This window comes from Choloepus didactylus, chromosome 18 (genome assembly GCF_015220235.1).
Source record: "Choloepus didactylus isolate mChoDid1 chromosome 18, mChoDid1.pri, whole genome shotgun sequence".
Taxonomy (NCBI): Eukaryota; Metazoa; Chordata; class Mammalia; order Pilosa; family Megalonychidae; genus Choloepus; species Choloepus didactylus.
Genome location: NC_051324.1, coordinates 76341496 through 76363553, shown reverse-complemented (window position 1 = coordinate 76363553; position 22058 = coordinate 76341496). Strand labels below are relative to the sequence as shown.

General features: G+C 49.5%; 1 long non-coding RNA gene across 1 annotated transcript; it reads right to left on the bottom strand.

Annotated features, from left to right (window-relative positions):
* Positions 1-6616: 6616 nt before the first annotated feature.
* Positions 6617-21477, bottom strand: LOC119513670. The gene is made up of 3 exons (XR_005212682.1): positions 20839-21477; positions 8295-8441; positions 6617-6906 (listed from the first exon to the last, which is right to left on the bottom strand). It is a non-coding gene; the product is annotated as an uncharacterized LOC119513670 (long non-coding RNA).
* Between the last annotated feature and the right edge of the window lie 581 nt (positions 21478-22058).

The window sequence follows — 22058 nt, the reverse complement described above, 5'->3', positions numbered from 1 at the left end:
GAGCAGATAAGTTTAAAATGCAGTATTAACATTTAAAAGCCTAATGGACAGGTTTAAGAGCAGATTAGACACAGTTGAAGAAAGAATTAGTGGAGTGGAGGATGTCAGGAGATTATCTAGAATGTGGCACCAAAAGACTAAAAGGGAAATTACAGGAGAGAGATTAAGAGATATGCAGGATAGAGTGAGAAGTTTTAGCAGACTTCTAGAAAACGGGAAGGGCAGAGGCCATGAGTAAAGAGACAATGGCTGAGAATGTTCTAGAAATGATGAAATGTATCAACCCTCAAATCCAAGTTCCCCCCCAAATCCCAAGATGGATTAATTAAAGAGAAACTCACACACGTACAAATCGCAGTGCAACTGCAGAACACCAAAGATGAAGGAAATCTCTAAAGACGCCAGCAGAAATGGCAGATTGCTTAGAAAAGATTGAGAGATGATTTCCAAACAATACCAGAAGCCAAAAGATAGTGGATATTGGGTAGTGGTTATAGACTGTAAACAAAAGAATACTACTGCCCAGGAAAAATATGTTTTCAAGAACAAAAATGAAATAAAGACATTTTTCAGACTGAAAACCATTTGCCACTGTGAAGTAAACTTATTTATCTCTAGTGATGCTATTTTCCACCAGGAGAACTTTCTAAAGAAAAATGTAAAGGATGTTTTTCAGTCAAAAGGAAAGTGATCCCAGGGGGTAGAGATGAAATGCAAGAAGGAGCAAAGAATGTGGTATATATTTGAGAAAATCTAAACAAAATTGATTGTACAAAACAATAGTAAGACTCATTGGATTAAAAAAAAGAAAGGGAATTTAAAAATAAAAGTTATTTTTTTGTATTTTAATTTAAATAGGTACATAGCTATAAAGTCTGTGTTGTTCAGGAGAAGGAAGAAGGTACTGATTATCAGTAGTCTTTGATAAATTAAATATACATGTTGTAATTTCCATGGTAAGCATGAAAAATATAGAGAGTTTATAACCTTCATACCAGTAGAAAGAAAAATTAATTAATCTAAAAATTGATTAATCTAAAGGCAGGAAAGGAAAGGGGAAGAAACAGGTGGAACAGATAGAACACATAGAGTAAAAGGCAGATTTAAAGCCAGATAAATCAGTCATTATATTAAATGTAAATGAACAAAATGTCCCGATAAAAAGACAAAGAGAATGAGGCTCAAGGAAAGAGTAAAGCACGATTGACTGTGAGACACAAATAAAGCCTAAAGATAAAAAAGGTTGAAAGTAAAAAGAGCAAAAAAGAAGTACCATTCAAAACTAGCCAAAAGAAAGCTATGAATATATTGTCTGCTTTATTTATACCAAACAAGTAGACTGTAAGGCAAGCACACCTCACCTCACACAACTCAAAGGGCTGTCAGCTACACAGACTATGATGGAAACTTCCTGGAGTTGTATCATGTGACAAGCTGGCAAAAGGCTTTACCAGAGACAAGGTCACTTTGTAATGATGAAAGTTTCAACACACTGGGAAGGAAAACAAATTTAAGTGTGTATATATCCTCACACATCAACTCAAACAGGTAATTGGCGCCCCTCGAGTTGGGCAGGGCAGAACGTGATTAACAGTATTTGGTGGCCCTGCCTAAAAATGAAAGGCAACACCATAACTGTTTCAGGATCTAAGAGAAGGATATTGTTGGTGACAGGATCTGTCCCCCACAAAAGGCACACTCAGGTCCCAACCTCTGGTCCTGTGGGTGTGAACCCCATTTGTACACAGGATCTTGGAAAATGGCATTAAACCTCCCAAACTGAATGGTGGTGGGCTTTAATCCAGTACGGCTGAAGTCCTTGTAAGCAAAGGGAATTGGACACGGAAGAAGCAGCAAAAAGAGGGACGTCACCGGAACCCGGAAGAGAAAGGAGAAGACACCGCCATGTGCACTGCCACGGAAAGCCGGGGAACCCCAGACATTGCCGGCCAGCCAGAAGATACCAACCTTCTAGCCTCTGAAACTGTGAGCCAAAATACCAATCCATGGTAGGGTATTTGTTTAGCAGCCAGGAATCCAAAACAGATATGGAAGGATGTCTTAGACACAAAATATTTAACAGTAAATTACATTAAATTCATTAAAATTAAGAATTTCTTTATGCCAAAGATATCTTAAATAGAATGAAAGGACAAACCAAAGAGTAGAAAAAGATATTTTCACTCACCTATAACTCTCAAAAGGTTAAAACTCCTGTTTTTAAAATCCTTAATATTTAAAAAACTCCTACAAATGAAGACAAAGTTGCTGCAATAGAAAAAACTGGCATATACTTGAACAGCGACCTCACACAAGGGAAAGTCCAAATAATGTTTGTGTCATTGGTCAACAGGGCAAGGAAAATCAAAACCATGATTAGAACCTATTGCACATCCAAGGAAGGGCTAAAATGTAAAAGACTGGCAATAGTGAGCATTGGTTAGGACGTGGAACAACTAGAACCCTCATACGCTGCTGCTGGAGTGTAAATTCAAGAATCACTTTATAAAACTTGTTTGGTTAGATCTACCAAAGCTGGAAATGCCCATATCCTGTGACAGGCTCTGCCCAGGGCATCCGCCTGACATACATTCTTACACGTGTGTTTGCAGCAGCGCTGTCAGCACCAGCCCCAGACTGTGAAAAGCCTGTGGTGAATGCTCCCACACCATGTCCCCTCGCCTGGCCGAGGGCCTGAGACTTGCTCTCACCCATGGAGGGTGGCCAGGGGCAGGGATGTCACCTCTGTGATGTGTTACAATACGTAAAACTCGGAATTGGTGGGCTGGCACAAGAGGTTTTTCTGCTGGGGCTGACCCGGGAGGCACCCTGGGACCCGAGTGTGCTGTCCAGCCTGGTGACCTCGGACACAGACCCTCCCACCGGCAACTCGCTCGCAGTCCCGTGACACCATGAGCCGGGATCCATCTCCTAACTCATGGAAATAAATGCATGTTGCTTTGAGCCACTGAGTTTGTGGCGATTTGTTATGCAGCAATGGAAACTAATATGCAACCTAATATTAGTTAGCTGTAGAATGGGTGTGTTCATAAATGGAATCAAGCCAGCAATGACATACACAGTCGCAATTAAATACAACAGTTACATGCTCCATTTACCGAAGAAGAAAAATACGGCGAATATACTCAGTGTGATTCCATTTTTATAAAGTTAAAAGCTTGGCAAGACAAAACTCTGTTGTTTAGAGATTCATATTTAGTTGGCAAAATAATAAAGCAGAGCGAGCCAGTGTTGTTTCACCAATGAAGATGGTGGTCTAGTAGAAGCCCCTCGCACCCACCATTTCCCAGCAGGTCAACCCAGGGGCTTCCGGCCACTCTGCAGAGTCGTCTCCACCACTGGGGCCGTCCTGGGTAGGGCCGCAGGGAGCAGCCAAGAGTTCACGCCCCGACGGGTGGGAGGTGTGAGAAGTATCGATGATGTTGGATAAAGGACTAGTAATTTGCGTTTCTTAGTTAGTCCACGGAAAAACATTCCACAGTTGTTCCGTGGCCTAAGACTGGGTTGTGGTATTGTGCTAGCCCAAAGCTGCACTCATTTCTAAATTTAGGGACTCTCCAGGCCTCTGGCAAAGTCAAGAGCAAGACACCAGCTCAAGAGAACCCGGGACCAAGGTGTTTGGGTCCAAATGTCCTGCTGGGGTCCAGCCTGCCCCTTGCTGTCTTTCTCAGGTTCTAGGTTTCTTTGCCTCCTTCTTCTGCCAGTGTGAGTCTTCTGTGTCCTGAACTCAGCAACCCCAAATCTTCCTTCCTTCAGAGGATGGCTGCGATCCGCTCCCCTGGGGGCCCTTCTCTCCCTGCCCTCCCTGCTCCCGTGTCACCCAGGCCTCTGCCGGGCTTCTGCCCCTCCCTGGGCACCTGTGAACATGTGCTACCCCATGCATTGTCCCTGCCCCACGCAGTCCCTGCTCCACGCCTACCCCTCACTGCTCACGGGCACACACTGTGGAGCCTGGCCGAGCCTCACCTCTCCGGGAGATGTCTGTGGCCCAGAGTTTCATGATGGCCTGTGATGCACTAAAGTAGCCTAAAAAGGGCTCAAATAGGATGATAACTGCGCTGCAATAGCCAAGCATTAAAACAGAGCGTGGGAAGTGGGTGTCGCCGGTGTAGGGCTTGCGCTGGAGACAGGGCCGCGGAATCCAGGCCCGGGAGGTGATCGTGTTAATCAACGACGGAGTGCGTCCCAGCCCTTTCCCTCGCAAGCGGGACTCGGCGCTTCCCACAGGGCCCCCTCCCATGTAGGAGACGGGATGCCGAGGCCGGAGCGCGGGTTTCCTGCCCCGGACCCCCGCGGGGAGGCGGCGCCCCGGGATCCAGCCGGGCAGCTCCCGGGTCCGCCTGAACCTCGCCAGGTGACGGTGCGGGGCGGGGAACCAACGCCCGGCTGCGCCCGGCCCCTTCCCGGGCCCGAGCCCTTTCTGTCCTCACTGCCGCTCACGGGCAGCGGGTCTCTGTCCGGGGCTCGGATCCCCTCTTCCCCAGGGCCTCCGGTTAGTTTATTTTCTATCCCAAATCTCTCTGCAGTTACCCATGCAAGGAGCTTGAGCGAGGGGCTGGGGGCCGCGCTGAACAGTCCGCGAGGTCTGGCCTCCGGGGAAGGAGGCAGGGGGTGGCGGGGGGCAGACAGCTGGGGGCGGGGGCTCCAGGGAACCCTCTCCACAGCGGCGTCCAGCGGGCAACTCAGAGACGCCCGGAGCTCTGCCCTCCTCCCCGCCGCAAGCCGGGCGTGAACCGCCGCGATGGGGACGGAGCCGGAGAAGGCGGCCGAGGACCCGGGCCACGCGAGCCAGACGCCGCCTCGGTGCCCCGGGCTACGCACCAGCCCCGGAGCAGGAGGCCGCGTCAGGTCGTGCAGCGCCCACCCGCCCCCGTGCCGGGTCAGAGCAGCCCCCACCCGCCCCCGTCCTGGGGTCAGAGCAGCCCCCACCCGCCCCCGTCCTGGGGTCAGAGCAGCCCCCACCCGCCCCCGTCCTGGGGTCAGAGCAGCCCCCACCCGCCCCTATGCCGGGTCAGGGCAGCCCCCACCCGCCCCCGTGCGGGATCAGAGCAGCCCCCACCCGCCCCCGTCCTGGGGTCAGGGCAGCCCCCACCCGCCCCCGTGCGGGATCAGAGCAGCCCCCACCCGCCCCCGTCCTGGGGTCAGGGCAGCCCCCACCCGCCCCCGTCCTGGGGTCAGGGCAGCCCCCACCCGCCCCCGTCCTGGGCTCAGAGCAGCCCCCACCCGCCCCCGTGCCGGGTCAGAGCAGCCCCCACCCGCCCCCGTCCTGGGGTCAGGGCAGCCCCCACCCGCCCCCGTCCTGGGCTCAGAGCAGCCCCCACCCGCCCCCGTGCCGGGTCAGAGCAGTCCCCACCCGCCCCCGTCCTGGGGTCAGAGCAGCCCCCACCCGCCCCCGTCCTGGGCTCAGGGCAGCCCCCACCCGCCCCCGTCCTGGGCTCAGGGCAGCCCCCACCCGCCCCCGTCCTGGGGTCAGAGCAGCCCCCACCCGCCCCCGTGCCGGGGTCAGAGCAGCCCCCACCCACGAAGAGCACCCGGGCTCCGTCCCGCAGGATCCTGCTGAGGTTAGGGAACGCGCTAGCCGGCGTCGGGGCAGCGCAGATCCCGCCAACCACACCCGGCGGGTCCCGCACGGAGGAGGGAGGAAGGGCGGGAAGCCGGCGGAGCCGAGGGTGCGATCCAGGAGACCGGGTGGGCGGGGGCCTGGGTGGAGCTGCGGGGGGTCGGGGGCTTGGTGGGCGGGGACTGGGCGGAGCTACGCGGGCGCGGGCCGGGCGGGCTAATTGAGTGGGCGGAGCCTGGGGCGGAGCGGCGGTGGTGGGCGGGACTGTGCGGGGGGCGGGGCTGAGTGGGCGGGGCGGGGGCCGGGGTGGACTGGGTTGGCGGGGCCTGGGCGGAGCGGCGGCAGCGGGCGGGGCTGAGTGGGCGGGGCGGGGCCGGGGTGGACTGGGTGGGCGGGGACTGGGCGGAGCTACGCGGGCGCGGGCCGGGCGGGCTGATTGAGTGGGCGGAGCCTGGGGCGGAGCGGCGGTGGTTGGCGGGACTGTGGGGGGGCGGGGATGAGTGGGCGGGGCGGGGCCGGGGTGGACTGGGTGGGCGGGGCCTGGGCGGAGCTACGCGGGCGCGGGCCGGGCGGGCTGATTGAGTGGGCGGAGCCTGGGGCGGAGCGGCGGTCGTGGGCGGGACTGTGGGGGGGCGGGGATGAGTGGGCGGGGCGGGGCCGGGGTGGACTGGGTTGGCAGGGCCTGGGCGGAGCGGCGGCAGCGGGCGGAGCTGAGTGGGCGGAGCCTGGGGCGAAGCGGCGGTCGTGGGCGGGACTGTGCGGGGGGGCGGGGCTGAGTGGGCGGGGCGGGGCCGGGGTGGACTGGGTGGGCGGGGCCTGGGCGGAGCTTCGGGCCGGGGGCGCGGCAGGGAGCCCCTGGTGGACGGTTTTGCCGGCGGGGCCCTGGCGCGCTGCTCGGGTCGGGTGTCCGGCGCGGGGGGTGGGAAGAACGACCGGCCCTTTCTGCGGATCCCGGGGGAGCACGTGCTCCCCCGCGGCGGCGGGAAGGAGCCGGGGAGCCGGCGCCCGCGGGGAGGCGGTCAGCCCCTCTCGGCGGCTCCTCGGCCTGTTTGCATTTGGGCATCAGAGCGAGAGACTCAGGAAAGAAGTGCTTCTCCTGGTCGGACGCGGCGGAGTGCGTGGCGCGGCGACCCCCGACCCAGGAGAAAGGACCGCCTTTCCAGGAACGCTCCCAGCGGCATCGCTCCCGAAAGCCAGGCGGGAAGCCCCGGGAGGGTCCGTCCGCTGATGAAGGGGTAAGCAAAATGCGGCCTCTCCACGCGGTGGACCGTTATTCAGCGGCAAGAATGAATGAAGTTGTGATCCACGCTACAACCCGGATGAACCTGGAAAACATTATGTGGAGTGAAATAAGCCAGACACAAGGCCTCATACTGCGTGATTACATTTATATGAAATGCTCAGATCAGCAAATCCATAGAGACAGAAAGTCGATTGGTGGCCGGGGTCAGGGAATTGTGGGGTGACAGCTAAGGGGTCATGGCTTTTTGTGGGGGGTAATGGAAATGCTCTAAGATTGAATCTGGTGATAGATGCACAACTCTGTGACTATGTTGAAAGCCACCGAATAGTAAAACAAGCAAAAGTGAAAACCAGGGCTGCGTGGCCGACCTGGCCACCTCTAGCAGTGGGGGCGGGCGGAGGTCACTGGCCATCCCAGTCGATAGAGGGGGAAATGGTGCCCACCTCTCAGGGTTGCTGTGAGGGTTGGGTGGGCAAACCACGAGGCCCCTGAGACTCTCACTGCCCACCCGACCTCAGGCCCTGGACCACCCCTGGTCCTCTGGCAGCTGCCGAGTCCTTTTCCACTTCCTCTGCGACGTGCCCTCCACCCCAGATAGGCCCTGGGCAGCCTCCTGCCCCCGCAGTGCCTGGGATACTTCTTATGAGCCAGTGTCCCAGGACAGGTGGGGGTTGGCATCCAGAACCTCCCCTGAGATCACCACGTGTAATCAAGTCTCTCTAAACTGAGGATCCTCAGCCAGGGGTGGGGTCCCCATCCAGGGGGAATTTGGCAATGTCTGGGGACAATGTGTGGCTCTCACATCCAAGGGGTGGGGGTGTGTGCCAGTTTGAATGTATTATGTCCCCCAGAAAAAGCCATATTCTTTGATGCAATCTTGTGGGGCAGATGTTTTAGTGCTGATTAGATTAGAATCCTTTGAGTGCTTCCATGGAGATGTGACCCACCCAGCTGTAGGTGATGACTCTGATGAGATAATTTCCATGGAGGTGTGGCCCCACCCATTCAGCATGGGCCTTGATTAGTTTGCTAGAGCACTGTATAAGCTCAGACAGAAGGAGCGAGCTTGCTACAAAGGGACACTTTGAAGAATGCACTGGCACTGAGAGAGGAGTTTCAGCTTACAGAAATGTTTTGGAGATGGCCTTTGAAAGCCAACTTTTGCTCCAGAAAAGCTAAGAGAGGATAAACGCCCTAAGAGCAACTGAGAGTGACATTTTGGAGAGAAGCTGAAGCCTAGAGAGGAACGTCCTGGGAGAAAACCATTTTGAAACCAGAACTCTAGAGCAGACGCCAGCCACGTGCCTTCCCAGCTAACAGAGGTTTTCCGGACACCATTGGCCATCCTCCAGTGAAGGTACCCGATTGCTGATGTGTTACCTTGGACACTTTATGGCTTTAAGACTGTAACTGTGGACACCATGGGTTTCAAAATAGCCCCATATCCTCAAGAATGCCTGAGCAACAGACCTTGCTGGCTTCCAACTGAAGGGTATGGCTCAGTGAATCAGGCTGTGCTTTAGTCAGGAATCCTGGAATCCTGTTTAGGCAGAATGAAATTCAGACAAAAAGAGAGAACGTCATGGGGAACAGCCAGAAGCTGGAGATCAACAGAACCTAGAAGAGAAAGGAGAAGACATTGCCATGAGCATTGCCATGTGATGGAAAAGATAAAGACCCACGTTCTCTGGCAGTCATCCCCAGAAGGCCACAGTCTTAAAGAAGAAAGTATCACCTTTCTGACACCTAATTTGGACTTCTCCTAGCCTCAAAACAGTGAGATAATTTTGTTTTGGCCACAAGGAAACAAATACACATGGTTTTGAAGACTAGAAGTCCTACATAATGATATCAACAAGCCACACTTTTTCCTGGAGTCTGTAGCATCCTCATATGACAGTCCTCCATCACATGGAGATCTCTTCATGCCTTCTCTTGGATTCTTCTTACTCTTCTGATCTGAATTTTCTCTATTTATATGGCCTCCAGTCCTAGGAATTAAGGCCCACTCTTATAGAGTTTGGCCACACAGAAATAGGATCTTTGAAAATGTTATTCACAAATGAGTCCAAATCATAGCATAACAAATGCAAAGATACTATTTAAACAATGGTTACACACTCATGGGAATACAGATTGAGACTTGAACATGCTTTGTGGAGCACACAAATCAATGTCTAATTCTACTTCTGCCCATTTGTGCAATGTCTTAGCAACCTTGATGAATTCATCCATCAAAAACTGCTGAGATGTAACATAATAGAAATATAAGTATGATTAACAACATGAAAAAATTTACTTAAGGTTAAATTGGAAAAAAGAAGGATGTAAAATGGTATCTATACACTGACTGCAATTTTGTACAAATGTTTATTATTAAGAAAAATGACTGGAAGAAAATGCATTGAAATGATAAATGTTACTGATTTTGAGATATAAAAACAAAAAATATTTTTTTTTAAAAAGACTGTTGGATGTGAACTGTGACTCCTCCAGACCAAGTTCATATTCTTGATAATCACAATTTCTGTTTATCATCCGTTCTTTAGTTCTCAGACCAGAGTGGGTTGTGGACATCTGTGCATACATTTATGTGACTTTCTCTCCAAGCAGTGTGTGGGTTCCTGAAGATCACAAACTATTTCTCTTTCACCTCTGTATTCTCCTCACCCATTTCTGTCTACCCGAGAGTGCATGTTAAGATTTATTGAAACATAACTGTTAGCCTTATTTTCTTTATCTGAAACATTTGAGGTAAGTGTAATGCTCTTCCTGCTTGGAGTAAGAACATGTCTATTGTTCAAGTTTATATATTTATTGCTGCCACCAGACCTGGGTCTCCAGCCTTTTCTTATCTTCTAGTCTTCTGATATTTCTTCAGTCCTATACTGGTCTCCCATCTTTGTGTAAGAATCAAATAATCATGAATTGAAAAGCATTCATACCTTGAGTGAGGGATGAAAATTCATTTAAAAATATATAATAAAATATGGGCATAATAATTCTTCTTTTTCCTGACAGATCTGATGTCATATTTCATCAATATTAAGATATATGCTCATTTATTATACATTTCTGAGATTAGACCTATTTTATAATTGAGGATAAAAATATCTTTATGTCATAGCTTAATTAACAAAGTTAATTAACATACAATTATTATTGTATGTTTAACAATATTGAATTTTATAATAATTTAACTATGAAATGGTTATGGACATAGAGAAGAAGTGGGCACAGTAAGATGCATCTCAGGGACAGTGTTCCTAATTTTGGACCCAGTGCCCCCATCTGTCTATTTAGGATACTTATGGATTTTCTAAGGACTAATTGGAAAATGAATTGAGATTTATTCTTTCCAGTGTCATGTTTTTCAAAATAAATGTTGCTGATGAAATTGTGACCACAGAGTTTAGGTGGCTTTGTCTAGAATCACAGCTAGTGACACAGACAAAACTTGTAATAGAACCTGAAGTTTTGTTGTTCTTTGTTTTTATATTGTTGTTGTTGTTGCTTTGTATATCCCTCAGCTAAATATCATTCCTTATTGAACAAAAAATTAAAATAAACAAAGAGAAAAAACACTTTCAGAGCTGATGTTGATGCTAGAGGCATAAATCAGAGGTATTGTGGGTTTCATTCCAGACCACTGTGATGGGCATTAAGTGAGTCATACAAATATTTTGGTTTCCTAGCCCATATTGAACTTATGTTTACATGACACTGTAGTCTAAGTTTGGGATAGCATTATGCCTAAAAAACAATGTACTGGCCCTAACTAAAATGTGGCACAGAGACATGAAGTGAACACGTGCTGTTGGAAAAAATGGTGCAGGTAGATTTCCTCAAAGCAAGATGTTCACAAACCTTCAATTTGTCAAACTATGCAATATTTGCTAAGCATAATAAAGCAAAGTGCAATGAAAAAAAAAAAAGACTGTAACTGTGTAACCAAATAAACCCCCTTTATAAAAGCCAATCCATTTCTGGTGTTTTGCATTCTGGCAGCATTAGCAAACTAGAACAGGGTGCTACTGGCATCTGGTGCTTAGGGTTCAGGGGCACTTCTGGAATGGCCAGCCGTGGATCAGGGTGCTGAGGGGGAAGGGCCATGTATTGGACCTCAGCCCCCCACCCCCCACCCCCCCAGGAGACACTTTTACGTGGCTGGTGCCTGTGGGAAAGGCTGGCTGAGGGGCCACTGGGCACACATGTCCCGCCTGGGCTCTGTGGAGGAGCCCCCTTCAGCGGGATCAGGGCCCCAGGCTTGGATTGGTCCTGGAGGGGGTTCACGTGGTGGTGTTTTCATGAAATCTGCAAAACTTACATATTTATGCCACAATTGGTTAAGTGCTGTTGCTTTCCCTTCTAGCTTCTGCTCGGCTCGTGGCAGGAGGGACCCAGTGGATCTCAGGAAGGGAGATGAGTTTCCAGGGAGAGGAGCCCGTGGTTCGCCCGCCCGGGGAGTGGGGGCCGCGGGCGCTGAGTCCCACCCGCCCAGGGCCGGGTCTGGCGCGAGTGGAGAAGCCGGGCCCGCGGTTCCTCCCGAGGCCACGCGGCTGCTCGGGAGAACTCGACTCTCTGTCACAGTCCCAGGTTGCACCCCCAGACGGCACAATGTGGCCGTGTTTTGAAATAGGGTCATTACAGATGGAATTAAAGTTAAAACGAGGCCACACTGGATAGGCCGGGCCCTTCACCCATATGACTGGCGTCCTTGCAAGAAGTGGAGACGTGGACGTGGACGCGGAGAGACGGACGCGCGGGGAACGACGCCGCGGCCACGGGGGCCGAGACTAAGGCGCAGGCCGCGGGTGGCCGCCCTCCCGGGGCAGGGGCAGCGCCGCCGCACCTGCACCCCGGGCTCCGGCCGTGAGACAGTACACTGCTGTCGTTTCACGCCCCCTGTCCGGGTACTTTGTTACGGCCGGACCCAGGACACGCGGGTCTAGTGAGCAGGGAAGCCCTCGGGCCCTGGAGCCACCTCCGCCGCTGCCAGGATCCGAGCCGGGCGGGTCTGTGGGGCACGCATCTCTTCTCTGCTACAGAACCATCACACGAAGAGGCAAGCAGGGATAATGCAGCCAAAAATAGACAGACAGATGGGCCAGACAGCGTTGTTGTCCTGGCTGGGGGGGGGGGGGGGTCAGGCCCCAGTGTCCACACTCATAATATTCACACACGTGCAGGGACTGGGAAGGAGGTGGCTCTGAACCCGGGGAGAGAAGGCAGCCTGGCCACCCCCACCAGGATCCACTGAGGGTCACCGAGCAGACAAAATAAAGACAGTCCTCACCAAATCAAATGATTCTGGCTTTATTTTGTTATTTTTGATGCTTTGGGATGATCCAATAGGGAAGGAAAAATTGATGATCTGGAAGAGAATGTGGTCTTTGCAGGAAGGATTTAACTGAGTAGAAAATTCTTTAAAAAATATTTTTTAAAACTTTTCTTGCAAATATTTCATATTCTGGAGTACGGTATAAAGGCAAATTTGCTCGTAAAACTGGATACACCCTACATAATTTTTCCAAATTGTAGGGTCTGGTTAGTTTATTTTAATAATCTCTCTGGCTCTGACATATCTCCAAACGTATTTCCCTGAATCCCGTTGTGTAGCATGTGGAGATTTTAATGCAAACACCGGGGTGACTCACTGAAACCTCAGGAAGCAGTTATGGTGGCCTAAGCGTAGCAGCCCCGGCCGAGGAGCAGATTCCACACGACAGAAGCTGCCGGTTCTCTTCCTCCCCGGCTCTGGGGCAAATCAATTCGCTGTGAAGGGGACGTTTTTCAGTCTCCGGGGTTGGGACAGGTTGTTTGCTCTCACTCTGCAGGAGAAGTGGGGGGTCGGCACAGGCTGGCGGGGTGTTTGTCGTTCCCCCGGGAGCGCTGCGCTGGCATCTGCACAGGGGCCGAGTCCGAGAGCCGCCGTCGCTTCCCGGCGCCCGCGCCCTCGCCTCTGCGCTCAGGGCTGCACGGGCGGGAGCCCCTGTTCCAGGGATTGCAGCCCACGGCGCCCCAAAGCGTCTGCCCACTGCGGCCGGCGGCTCCAGCGGGCCCTGTGCCCGGCGGGTTAAAATCCCCGTTCTCAGCGGGCCTTGATCAGTGGAGCCATATAAATGAGCTGACTCAAGGAGAAGAAACTCAGTGCAGCTGGGAGTGACATTTTGAAGAGGAGCAAGCTTGCTAGAGAGGAACATCCTGGGAGAAAGCCATTTTGAAACCAGAACTCTGGAGCAGACACCAGCCACGTGCCTTCCCAGCTAACAGAGGTTTTCAGGATGCCATTGGCCATCCTCCAGTGAAGGTACCTGATTACTGATGTGTTACCTTGGACACTTTATGGCCTTAAGACTGTAACTGTGTAGCCAAATAAACCCCCTTTTTATAAAAGCCAGTCTATCTCTGGTGTTTTGCATTCCGCAGCATTAGCAAACTAGAACCACCCTATTGTTAACACCTGGTAATAGTGACGTACATTTGTTCTAGTTCATCAAAGAACATTCTTATATTTGTACAATTAACCCCAGTCATCATCCCCAGCAGGGTTCACTGTGTTATACAGTCCCACATTTCACCCTCTAGCTCTCCTTCTAGTGATATACATGACCTTAAACTTCCCCTTTCAACCACAATTGCACCCACAATTCAGTGCTGTTAATTACACGCACAATAATGTGCTCCCATCACCACTATCCATTTCCAAATGTTTATAATCAACTTTATTAAAAATTCTACAAAAATTAAACATCAGCTCCCCGTTCTCTACCCTCATTCCATTTCCTGGTAACATATATTCTAGTTATTAACTCCATGAGTTTGCTCGTTAAAATTAGTTCATATTAGTGAGATCGTATAATACCTGTTCCTTTGTGTCTGGCTTATCTCCTGCGATATGTCCTCAAGGTTCACCCATGTCATCACATGCTTCAGGATTTCATACTGCTGAGTAATATTCCATTGTATGTATAGACCACATTTTGTTTATCCATTCATCAGCTGATGGACACTTGAGTTGTTTCCATCTCTTGGCAATTGTGAATAATGCCACCAAGAACATCAGTTTGCAAATATCTGTGCAAGGTCCTGCTTTCCGTTCCTCTGAGTATATATACCTGGTAGCGGGATTGCAGGATCATGCGGCAGTTCTGTACTTAGCTTCCTGAGGAATCACCAAACTGTCTGCCACAGCAGCTGTACTGTTCTACATTCCCACCAGCAGTGAATGAGGTTCCTATTTCTCCACATCCTCTCCAACACCTGTCATTTTCTGTTTTTTTAATAGTGGCCATTCTAATAGGCATGAAATGATATCTCATTGTGGTTTTGATTTGCATTTCCCTAACAGCTAGTGATGTTGAGCATCTTTTCATATGCTTTCTAGCCATTTGTATTTCCTCTTTGGAAAAATGCCTCTTCAAGTCCTTTGCCCATTTTTTAATTAGGCAGTTTGTCTTTTTATTGTTGAGTTGTAGGATTTCTTTATATATTCTGGATATTAAACCCTTATCAGATATGTGGTTTCTAAATATTTTCTCCCATTGAGTAGGCTGCCTTTTTAACTGCTTGACAAAGTCCTTTGAAGCATAAAAGTATTCAGATTTGAGGAGGTCACATTTATCTATTTTTACTTTTGTGGCTTGTGCTTTGGGTGTAAGGTCTATGAAAGTACTGCCTACCGCAAGATCTTGAAGATTCTTCCCTACATTTTCTTCTAGGAGTTTTATTGTCCTGGCTCTTATATTTAGGTCTTTGATCCATTTTGAATAAATTTTCTATATGGTGTAGATAGGACTCCTCTTTCATTCTTTTAGATACGGATATCTTTTAGATATGGCTCTCCCAGCACCATTTGTTTACGAGACTGTTCTGTCCCAGTTGAGTGGACTTGGCAGCCTTGTCCGAAATCAATTGGCCATAGATCTGAGGGTCTATTTCTGAACTCTCAATTTGATTCCACTGATAAATATGTCTACGTTATGCCTGTACCAAGCTTTTTTGCCCAGTGTAGCCTTGTAATATGCTTTAAAGTTAGGAAGTCGGAGTCCTCTAACTTTGTTCTTCTTTTTCAAGATGTCTTTGGCTATTTGGGGACTCTTATCCTTCCAAATAAATTTGATAATTGGCTTTTCCATTTCTTTGATGTAGCTGTTAGAATTTTGATTGGGATTGTATTGAATCTGTAAATCAATTTGGGTAGAACTGACATCTGTTTTGTCCAATATTAGTATAGCTACCTGAACTCTTTTCTGGTTGCTGTTTGCATAGAATATCTTTTTCCAACCTTCACTTTCAACCTTTTTGTGCCTGTGCTGGTTTGAATGTATTATGTCCCCCAAAATTCCATTATCTTTGATGCAATCTTTTATGGGCAGACGTGTTAGTATTGATTAGATTGTAATTCTTTGAGTGTTTCCATGGAGATGTGACCCACCTAACTGTGGTTGATGACTCTGATTAGATAATTTCCATGGAGGTGTGGCCCCGCCCATTCAGCATGGGCCTTGATTAGTTTACTAGAGCACTATATAAGCTCAGGCAGGAGTGGTCCTGCTACAGCCAAGAGAGACACTTTGAAGAATGCACAGAAGCTGAGAGAGTAGCTGCAGATGAGAGACAGTTTGAAGACTCTTGCTCTGGAGAAGCTAAGAGAGGACAAACACCCCAAGAGCAACTGAGAGTGACATTTTTGAGGAACTGCAGCCTGGAGAGGAACGTCCCAGCAGAAAGCCATTTTTAGAACCAGAACTCTGGAACAGACGCCAGCCATGTGCCTTCCCAGCTAACAGAGGTTTTCCAGACACCATTGGCCATCCTCCAGTGAAGGTACCCGACTGTTGATGCATTACCTTGGACACTTTTATGGCCTTAAGACTGTAACTGTGTAACCAAATAAACCCCCTTTTATAAAAGCCAATCCATTTCTGGTGTTTTGCAAAAAGGCAGCATTAGCAAACTAGAACAGTGCCCTTGGTTCTAAGGTGAGTCTCTTGTAGATAGCTTATAGATGAATCATTTTTAAAAATCCATTCTGCCAATCTGTGTCTTTTGATTGGGGAATTTAATCCATCAACATTCAATGTTATTACTATAAAGGCAGTACTTCAACCATTTTATCCTTCGACTTTTATGTGTCATATCTTATTTTTGTCTCTCTTTTTTTTTTTTTTTACCATTTTAGTTACCATTACTAATAATCTTCATTTCTTCACAGTACTCCAAACCTCTCTCTCCTGTCTTTTCCTTTCAGTCTGCAGAACTCCCTTTAGAATTTCTTGTAGGGCAGGTCTCTCTGTAGGGCAAGTCTCTTTTTAACAAACTCTCTCTGTTTCTGTTTCTCTGTGAATATTTTAAACTGTCCCTCATTTTTGAAGGACAGTTTTGCCAGATCAAGTATTCTTGGCTAGCAGTGTTTCTCTTTCAGTATCTTGAATATATCATACCACTACCTTCTTGCCTTCATAGTTTCTGATGAGAAATCAGCAATTTTATGAGGAGCATCTCTTGTATGTGATGAATTTCTTTTCTCTTGCTGCTTTCAGAATTCTCTCTTTATCTTTGGCATTCAACATTCTGATTAGTATGTGTCTTGTAGTAGGTCTATTAGGATTTATTCTGTTTGGAATACACTGCCCTTAGTGATATGTAAATTCAAGTCTTTCATAAGAGTTGGGAAATTTTCAGCCATTATTTCCTCAAATGTTCTTTCTGTCCCTTTTCCCTTCCCTTCTCTTCTCTTTCTGGGACACCCATGACATGTATGTCTGTGTGCCTTGTACTGTCATTCAATTCCCTGAGACCCTGCTCAATTTTTTCCATTTTCTTTCTCTGTTCTTTTGTCTGTTCAATTTCAGATATCCTGTTGTTCCAACCCAGCTCAGCCCCAAGACCAAAGAACACTCCAGGCATGGAGTTAGATGTGAGTTTAATTAGGACTTACAAATAGGAGATGGTCCCATGGTGGCAGCTGTCTGGGGAAAATGGAAGTTAGTGCTTTGCAAAGGGTGGGGAGTGCAAAGAGGAGCCATAAGAGTTTGGGACAAAGACATTCTATAGGATATGAGAAGAGTTTCAGTAGAGTCTCGTGACACAGGGGTATGGATGTTTGTAATCCACAGGGATCAGAGGAGGGGAGTTTCAATGCTTTGTTTATGATCCCATCTGTATACACTTTCTTCCCTGAGGTCTGATGACCTTCAGCTTCTGTCCTAGTCACTCAGGCTGCTACGTGCTGTGGGGCCTCATTCCCCATTAGGCAGGGGGGACCTGGGTCCTGTGTCCCTACACCTGACTTCTAACTCACTGATCCTTTGTTCTGCCTGAGAAATTGAGTGTATTTTTAATCTCATCTATTGTGCCTTTCATTCCCATAAGTTCTGTCATTTTTCTTTGCATTCTCTCAATTCTTCTTCGTGCTCACCCAGTGCCTTCTTCATATCCTTACCTCCTTAGCCATATTTTCCTTCATCTCCTTGAATTGATTTAGGACATCTGCTTGAATATCTTTGATTAGTTGTTCCAAATTCTGTGTCTCCTCCAACTTTTTAATTTTTTCCTTTGACTGGGCCATATCTTCTTATTTCATAGTATGGCTTGTAATTTTTGCTGATTTCTAGGCATCTGCTTATCTTGATGTGTTTACCATGATGGTTCATTTCTCTCTCTTACCTAGGGTTTTATTGTTGATTGACTTTGTGTTTTCTCTTCCTTGACACTTGGTTCAACTTATTCTAGACCTTTAAAATTGCATTTAACTGATCAAAACAGGGCTAGGGACCCGTGAAAGGGGGGCAAACCAGGTCCAAAGTGCCCTGGGGAGAGGATCAGGATGGATGCCAAAAACTTTTTTTTTTCTTTCGTCTCCCCTAAGCTGCGTTTTCCTGGCCTGCAGCCCTAAGTGGGGGGTGTATTTTTTTGACCTCCACTCAGTGGTGTTGAAACAGTGGCCGCAGGGATCCCTGTGCTGGGCAGACTAGAACTGCAATTCAGAGCCAGAACCCAGCAGTCCAAAGCCGCCGATCGGAAGCCATGCTTAGCAGTCGGCAGTGCCCTCCCCATTCCTGGGAAGGAACCCTTCACGCCCACTCTTCCATGTCTGAGGCAAGCCTCAAGGGTGGCAGATGGGAGCTGGTCACTGCTGGGAGTGACTCGCTTGCAATTTTTGCTTCAGCTTCTCAGTCTCCCTGTCCCACCCTTTCCTGGGGGCTGTACAGTTTTCCCCTGGTCTCTGGAGCCCTAAAACTGTCGATTTAGAGTTTCTGCTTGCCCACTGGCTGTTTTTGTAGGAAGAGTGTGTCCTGTAGCTCCCTACTCCACCATCTGCCCTGTAGACTCCAACTGGTCACTTTAATTAGATGTGATACATGAGAGTGGCCCCAGCACAGGCTGGGAAGGCTTCCTGGGGGAGGTGTGACCATGCGGAGTCCTGAAGGATCCCTGGGAACTGACCCAGGGAGAAGGGAGTTTAGGGTTTTTATGGACTCAAACAAGGGGAGGTGGAGTTGTTACTGAGCAGTGTAAAGTAACAACTACAATTACAGGTAAGGGAGTGGAAATATGCTAAAGTTACAATAACAATGACAACTACATCATCATGTAAAGGAATGGACTAAGCTAAAGTAGCAACTACAGTTACAAGTAAAACAGCTGTAGTCAGCAGTTTCCATCCTCTGCAGGCAGTGGCCTGGCCCATCCTCTCCCTCCCAGAGCTGGAAAGGCTGAGCTGGGGACTTCTGGACACTGTGCCCCACTGTGAGGCTGGATGTGCCGGGTAGGTCCGGCAGGAAGGAGGCACCCGGTGCCAGCACAGGGATCCCCAGGGGAGGGAGGGTCAGGTGATTCACAGGGATGCGGATGATGGAACTGAGCGTTAGAGACAAAGAGAAATCCCAACAAGGAATTTTTTGTGGGGAGGGGGGTTGTCAAATTTCCACCTCCCTCTCAGGTTTTCCCATCGTGTCCACCTTCTGCCTTACCTCCCTCTGACCTTCCTTTATTTTTATGTGGCCTCACCAGTCCTTTAATCAACTAACCAACCAATAAACAATAGGTGTCATAAACCAAAGAGGCAAACTGTCAACCCAAAGTCAACATGTGTTAAGATCCAAATGAATGAGAGTGATGAACAAAAGTATCTGACTTCAGCAGAAGCTATAGACACACACACACACATCCATATATATATATATATATATATATATATATATATACACACACATACATACATACATATTCTGGATCAACACTATTTTAAAAGTTTATTGAAGGGAAAGATTATTTTTGTACACAAAGCTTTATAAACTTTAAAAATCCTCACAACTTATTATAAGTCAAAATTGTATAGTCCCTTCCCTAAATTTGAATCACTGAAACTCTGAAAGTTCAGAAAAATAAACCACAAGTTGAACACAATAAATTTAAGAAAAATGAAATGGGGTTGAGGGATAGGGTAATGGTTCAGGAGGGTGGCTATGTACACTACCACCACATTAAGATTTTATAACAAGCATGACTTTTTAATTTTGTGACACTATCGTCTAAAGTGTAATAGTATAATACAGAAAAAGCTTCTTTAAATATAAAATGAATCATAAATCCCCTTGATGATAAAGGAAGAAAATCAGAATGCTTAAGGAGAGATAACTACACCAAATTCTGCCATGCACTAAAATTAATCTGACAACTATGTACACTTCCAAGAATAGTTTTTCTGAGTTTGTGGGAGAATGATATCACGAAACCGTAATCCAAGAGGAGCAGGTCAGCCTCTTTTTTTTGCAAGAGAATCAAAAGTTGTGACGGCCTAATTGTTCCTATCTTGTAGACCATAAACAGTGTGTGGTCTTGAATACTGAATCCATACATCGTGGACTTTCTTGCAATAGAAGGTTTTTGTTTAAATTTGTCACAAATCAGGGGAAAAAAATAACTTTTTCCAACCCCATGTTCTGACTGGGGCTTTAGGAATCAAGGTTTGTCAAAGAGAGTAAGAACCTTTGTAAGCGGTAAAGCTTCAATGATCCAGAAGCCCCCTGTGTTCACCCCACGACTGTGATAACCAGGTTATTTTGTTTCAGGAGCCCTACACTGTGCCTCACAAATGTCAGCTTCTGAAAGGACTCAGCTCTAACTCACTGATTGCTCCCATCTGGTTAGTCACTTGCTCGAGCCATATTTTCATCTTGGTTTCAACCAAGTCTTATTTCACCGTCGTTTGTTTTATTGTTTCCATTGGTTTGAACATTGCCCTACAGAAGGTAACACTCCCCGTCCTCTTTGGAAGTCGACATTAGAGAGCAACAAGCGACAACAGACGTTTCCCTGACCCCACTGCCCAGGCTTCTCCAGCTGAGGCCAGATCCCTGGGCCAAAAAGCCTTTTGATGACACTGGGAAGGTGATGCTGGACCTGCCCAATGACTGCTCTGCGGTCAGTCTTGACACCAATGCAAGGAAAACCTAAGAGGCACTAGGCCTAAAGCAACAGGCATAAAGATTCTCCTTACCTCTATGCAGCCCCCTGAGGTCCCCAACGCTCACCCTCCGCAGGCACAGGTCACCAAGGACCACAGGGAGCTCCCATGAGAACAACCCAGTTCTAACTTGCCTGGTCACAGCCAGACTCTCCAATCAATCATAAATGTAACAGAATTCTTAAGACACAAGAACATCCTCTTTAACTCAGAAAGGAGTAAGGAAACATGCACAATATATAAATGCAAAGCAATAAATTCTAATCTTTGTTGCAGAAGGGGTCTGTTACCTCTAACACCAATAAGCTCAAACTGACCTTACCAAAAACATAGTACTTAGGATGGGCTGGCTGGCAGTCCAAAAATTGCCCACTGAAGTGCTTAGCTTACATTCTATTTAAACACTTGTAAAGCAAATGTGTCCACTATAATGGACAAAAAACAGACAGTAGTACATCTGGACCTAACTCTAATCCTGAACATGGGTCCACAGGCACACTCTAACCCTCTTCCCAAAGCGATATGCTTAAACGGCTTTACCACGCAGAGCTATAACTTCCCGGATGGGTTGCAAAACAGTCTCTACAGATGAGCTGGTTTCCGTTGAAGCAGCTGTTTAGACGACACTACAGCCAGCCTTCGGGGAGCGCTAGAGTTTTGAGGCAGAGGAACTTGTCCACACAGGAAGCTGATCAAATCTCCTCTAGGCAGAGTTCCGCGTTTTTTATCCCAAGCCAACACAGCCTTATCGCGTCGCTGATACCAATCTAAACTCCAACGTCAAAACTCGGGTGATGGGTGCCCGCGCTTTCTTCGAGGAGGCGGGTGACGGCGGGGGCTGCATTTTGGAAGGGGACCCAGGGAGAAAGTCCTGGTGCCGACTCGCTCCGTCTCTGTAGAAACGTCAGAGAAGCCGCGCTCGGCCGGGTCCCGGATCGCGGGCTCGCCCCCCTCCCTCCGCTCCTGCACGGCCGCGGCCTCAGGCCCCGCGGGAGCGTCCTCGTCGACCCCGGCCTCCTGCACCCTGAGGCCCCGCGCACCCGCCCGGAAGGCTCCGGCAGCCCCCCGTGCGGTAATTCTCCGCCCTCGGCCCCCGCTGTCCCGCCCAGGCCCTTGCAGCCGCGAGTTGGAGGACGAGGCCCCGCGGTGGGGCCGCCGGAGTCCCGCGCCCGCGCGAGCCGCAGCGCACCCGGCCGCCTCCGAGCCCCCGACGCCACGCTCCTCGGCGCTCGCGCAGGCGCAGACAGGCCCCGCGGCGCAGGCGCACAAGCGCGCACCCAGGCACGCCGCCTCCCTGGGGCGCAGGGCCGAGGCGCCGGAGCAGCCCGGGCTCCCCTGGGACAAGCACCCCGCCGCCAGCCGGCCCGACCCGGGCCTCCCGAGGAACCGAGCCGGCCCTCCCGGCGCCCGAGGCGGCCCGCGTGAGGAAGCGAGGTCTCCCGCGCCGCGTGCGCCCGGCGCGGACCCGGACACGAGGGAGAGTAAACACCGGCCCCGCCCCTGGCCCGGCCCGCCCCGATCCGCCCCTGGCCCGGCCCGATCCGCCCCGATCCGCCCCGATCCCGGCCCTCCACTGGCCGCCGAGACAGAGTCCCGCCCCTGGCCCTGCCCGGGTCCTCCCGGGCCCGCCATTGGCTGCGGCGTCGGTGCTCTCCCTGGAGGGGCTGGCGGGCCTCAGCGCGGAGGCGGAGACGAGAACGAGATGGAGGGTTGGCCCAGCCAATCACCGCGCGCGGCCACCCTAGCAACTGCCGCCCACC